The 5,000-nt window shown below is 55.0% G+C and overlaps 1 non-coding gene and 1 pseudogene across 1 annotated transcript; both read left to right on the top strand.

The window, feature by feature from the left end:
* Nucleotides 1-2,613: 2,613 nt before the first annotated feature.
* On the top strand, nucleotides 2,614-4,522 carry LOC124726692. The gene has a single exon (XR_007006807.1). It is a non-coding gene; the product is annotated as a small subunit ribosomal RNA (ribosomal RNA).
* Nucleotides 4,523-4,873: 351 nt separating this feature from the next.
* On the top strand, nucleotides 4,874-5,000 carry LOC124726691 (annotated as a pseudogene; the record flags this gene model as incomplete).

Genomic DNA, 5,000 nt, shown 5'->3' with positions numbered 1-5,000 from the left:
GTTGTGCCTTAACCTAACCCATGTTGTGCCTTAACCTAACCCATGTTGTGCCTTAACCTAACACATGTTGTGCCTTAACCTAACCCATGTTGTGCCTTAACCTAACCCATGTTGTGCCTTAACCTAACCCATGTTGTGCCTTAACCTAACCCATGTTGTGCCTTAACCTAACCCATGTTGTGCCTTAACCTAACCTATGTTGTGCCTTAACCTAACCTATGTTGTGCCTTAACCTAACCCATGTTGTGCCTTAACCTAACCCATGTTGTGCCTTAACCTAACCCATGTTGTGCCTTAACCTAACCCATGTTGTGCCTTAACCTAACCCATGTTGTGCCTTAACCTAACCCATGTTGTGCCTTAACCTAACCCATGTTGTGCCTTAACCTAACCCATGTTGTGCCTTAACCTAACCCATGTTGTGCCTTAACCTAACCCATGTTGTGCCTTAACCTAACCCATGTTGTGCCTTAACCTAACCCATGTTGTGCCTTAACCTAACCCATGTTGTGCCTTAACCTAACCCATGTTGTGCCTTAACCTAACCCATGTTGTGCCTTAACCTAACCCATGTTGTGCCTTAACCTAACCCATGTTGTGCCTTAACCTAACCCATGTTGTGCCTTAACCTAACCCATGTCGTGCCTTAACCTAACCCATGTCGTGCCTTAACCTAACCCATGTCGTGCCTTAACCTAACCCATGTCGTGCCTTAACCTAACCCATGTCGTGCCTTAACCTAACCCACGTCGTGCCTTAACCTAACCCACGTCGTGCCTTAACCTAACCCACGTTGTCGCCTAACGTAACCCACGTTGTCGCCTAAACCTGCTCTGTAATTGTTATACGACTCGTTCAATTAGTGTAGTGTTGCCCACCCGCAACCCTCGCAATATAGTTCGCTACTCGCACTCCCCGCTCCCCTGTGTATCGCTTCATGTTAAACACCTTGCAAGTCTTGCTCACTTTCCACATGCTCCTGCTGTACACTGTAATGTGGATGGCAGCAGGACGTACATGCCGCCCCTCCCCACGTCCCCACCTTGCCCCCTGCCTTCGCAAGCTGGTTGGTGAGAACTTTGCATGTTCAATGCCCTCCGCATGCGACGTACTCAGGCTACGTTGTGGTGCGGCCTGTGTCAACTGTCCGCTAATGTCGTACGCGTAAACCACAATCTGTACTGCACATTCGTCCTTATGTACTGAATGATACATCGTGGCACATGTGTGACCGTACAACGACTGCGCCCAAAAACGGCGGACCATACAGTGCAAATATTGTGCACGCAGCTACGTGTCGTCTCCCTATGAGAGCTGGATTGCAGTGTGGTACGCCATAGAGACGTGTGGGAGGAACGGACGCCGTGGATGGCGATCAGCATGAGCTGTCTGTTGATGTATTCGGACCTAGTCGTCTCTCCTCACACACCGTGATGGCATGGTGCACCGCGTTCCATATCTGCGACATGCTACAGAGGCCGGTTGACAGTCGTTCGAGCAATGGACATCGCATACGTACGGGGGCCACCTTCCACGTATTGTCTAGGCGTGCACATTTTGTTGCGTGTATGTGGGCAGACGTAGTGTGGCGTGACACCTGACACAGGCATGCAATAATCGTGGAAGTTGCAAATGGCGATGGACGCCTGCGTTTTCTGGTGAAGTTACGCAAATGAACAAATGGTAACCTGTTGTGGTGCGGTTGTTCTCGCTAGGGGTGAATCGGTGATGGCGACGATAGGTTGAGGTACTAACCGGTTGTTCCAGCGATACCCACCATGCCGACGAAACTGAACGGCATCTGGGTGTGAAGCGATACGCGGCGGTGGCTGGGTGGGACCGTCCCCGGCCGGTGAGGGGGCGCCTCCCGGCGTGCTGGCCGCGCGGTGCGTGGGCGCACGCGCTACAGCCGGCTGGTGGGGGCGGCCAGTGGCAGGCGCGCCGGCCGACGGACGCGGCAGGCGTCGCAGCTGCGCGCCGGCGCACCCTGCGCGCGGCGCCGTGCGGCCAAAGTAGGTCCTCGCGGGCCCGGTGCGAAGCGCGGTGGACATCTTCAGTGTGCTGGTCCGATTGAGGACTGTGTGCGTTGAGGATGCGCTGCCGCCCGGCGCTCGGCGCCGCGACGCCGTCTGCTGCTCGGTCGCCCCAGCGGTTCTCGCTGGTGGTTTGTATCGCAGCTGTGCGGATGTGTTGGCGCGTGCGCTGTGCTGGGAGAGTTCGCTTCGGCACCCAAGTGGGGCTTTTGTCCTTCTGTGGCGCTGGCGTTGGAGCTGCCGGTCACCGTAGGTGGCGCGTGTTGTCTCCCGCCGGCAATGCCACGACAGCACGCTCCCGGGCCTCTGTCGGCAGCGGCAAGCTCAGTTGGGAGCACGGGTGGTCGCACCGAAAGCGTCTACTCGCCTAACTCCGGGCGATTGCGCCTCTCTCGAACCCGACCAAGTACTTGGGACGGCGCTGCGCGCCGCCGGGACCTGAGAGGGTTTCGAGGTGTATTGTGCAGGGGAGCTCAGCCTCCTCCTGTTTGCAGAATGATTGAGCGGACGCTTGCGTGTTCGCGCGGGCCCCCGGGACACACTCCCGGGCGGCCGGCTGCTCAGCTCTAGTTGACGCAGCTCCCTGGTTGATCCTGCCAGTAGTCATATGCTTGTCTCAAAGATTAAGCCATGCATGTCTCAGTACAAGCCGCATTAAGGTGAAACCGCGAATGGCTCATTAAATCAGTTATGGTTCCTTAGATCGTACCCACGTTACTTGGATAACTGTGGTAATTCTAGAGCTAATACATGCAAACAGAGTCCCGACCAGAGATGGAAGGGACGCTTTTATTAGATCAAAACCAATCGGTCGGCTCGTCCGGTCCGTTTGCCTTGGTGACTCTGAATAACTTTGGGCTGATCGCACGGTCCTCGTACCGGCGACGCATCTTTCAAATGTCTGCCTTATCAACTGTCGATGGTAGGTTCTGCGCCTACCATGGTTGTAACGGGTAACGGGGAATCAGGGTTCGATTCCGGAGAGGGAGCCTGAGAAACGGCTACCACATCCAAGGAAGGCAGCAGGCGCGCAAATTACCCACTCCCGGCACGGGGAGGTAGTGACGAAAAATAACGATACGGGACTCATCCGAGGCCCCGTAATCGGAATGAGTACACTTTAAATCCTTTAACGAGTATCTATTGGAGGGCAAGTCTGGTGCCAGCAGCCGCGGTAATTCCAGCTCCAATAGCGTATATTAAAGTTGTTGCGGTTAAAAAGCTCGTAGTTGGATTTGTGTCCCACGCTGTTGGTTCACCGCCCGTCGGTGTTTAACTGGCATGTATCGTGGGACGTCCTGCCGGTGGGGCGAGCCGAAGGCGTGCGACCGCCCCGTGCGTGCTCGTGCGTCCCGAGGCGGACCCCGTTGAAATCCTACCAGGGTGCTCTTTATTGAGTGTCTCGGTGGGCCGGCACGTTTACTTTGAACAAATTAGAGTGCTTAAAGCAGGCAAGCCCGCCTGAATACTGTGTGCATGGAATAATGGAATAGGACCTCGGTTCTATTTTGTTGGTTTTCGGAACCCGAGGTAATGATTAATAGGGACAGGCGGGGGCATTCGTATTGCGACGTTAGAGGTGAAATTCTTGGATCGTCGCAAGACGAACAGAAGCGAAAGCATTTGCCAAGTATGTTTTCATTAATCAAGAACGAAAGTTAGAGGTTCGAAGGCGATCAGATACCGCCCTAGTTCTAACCATAAACGATGCCAGCCAGCGATCCGCCGCAGTTCCTCCGATGACTCGGCGGGCAGCCTCCGGGAAACCAAAGCTTTTGGGTTCCGGGGGAAGTATGGTTGCAAAGCTGAAACTTAAAGGAATTGACGGAAGGGCACCACCAGGAGTGGAGCCTGCGGCTTAATTTGACTCAACACGGGAAACCTCACCAGGCCCGGACACCGGAAGGATTGACAGATTGATAGCTCTTTCTTGATTCGGTGGGTGGTGGTGCATGGCCGTTCTTAGTTGGTGGAGCGATTTGTCTGGTTAATTCCGATAACGAACGAGACTCTAGCCTGCTAACTAGTCGCGTGACATCCTTCGTGCTGTCAGCGATTACTTTTCTTCTTAGAGGGACAGGCGGCTTCTAGCCGCACGAGATTGAGCAATAACAGGTCTGTGATGCCCTTAGATGTTCTGGGCCGCACGCGCGCTACACTGAAGGAATCAGCGTGTCTTCCTAGGCCGAAAGGTCGGGGTAACCCGCTGAACCTCCTTCGTGCTAGGGATTGGGGCTTGCAATTGTTCCCCATGAACGAGGAATTCCCAGTAAGCGCGAGTCATAAGCTCGCGTTGATTACGTCCCTGCCCTTTGTACACACCGCCCGTCGCTACTACCGATTGAATGATTTAGTGAGGTCTTCGGACTGGTACGCGGCATTGACTCTGTCGTTGCCGATGCTACCGGAAAGATGACCAAACTTGATCATTTAGAGGAAGTAAAAGTCGTAACAAGGTTTCCGTAGGTGAACCTGCGGAAGGATCATTACCGACTAGACTGCATGTCTTTCGATGTGCGTGTCGTGTCGCGCAACACGCTACCTGTACGGCTCGCCGTAGCCGTGCGCCGCGTGCGGAACCACGCGTGCCTCTCAAAACTAGCGGCAATGTTGTGTGGTACGAGCGCTGAAGCGCTGGAGCGGCTGGCCTGCGGCACCTGGCGCCTGGCGCCGGTTTTGAATGACTTTCGCCCGAGTGCCTGTCCGCTCCGGTGTGGAGCCGTACGACGCCCGTCGGCCGTGAGGCCGTTGGACACAGAACGCTGGAACAGGGGCCGCCACACGCCTCACTCCCGCCTATGCGACCGTCTCGAAAGAGACGGCGGAAACTGAGAAAAGATCACCCAGGACGGTGGATCACTCGGCTCGTGGGTCGATGAAGAACGCAGCAAATTGCGCGTCGACATGTGAACTGCAGGACACATGAACATCGACGTTTCGAACGCACATTGCGGTCCATGGATTCCG

Source organism: Schistocerca piceifrons, unplaced genomic scaffold (assembly GCF_021461385.2).
Source record: "Schistocerca piceifrons isolate TAMUIC-IGC-003096 unplaced genomic scaffold, iqSchPice1.1 HiC_scaffold_1063, whole genome shotgun sequence".
In the NCBI taxonomy this organism is placed as follows: Eukaryota; Metazoa; Arthropoda; class Insecta; order Orthoptera; family Acrididae; genus Schistocerca; species Schistocerca piceifrons.
Note: the sequence above shows the minus strand (reverse complement) of the source record. Positions and strands in the feature narration are given on the sequence as shown.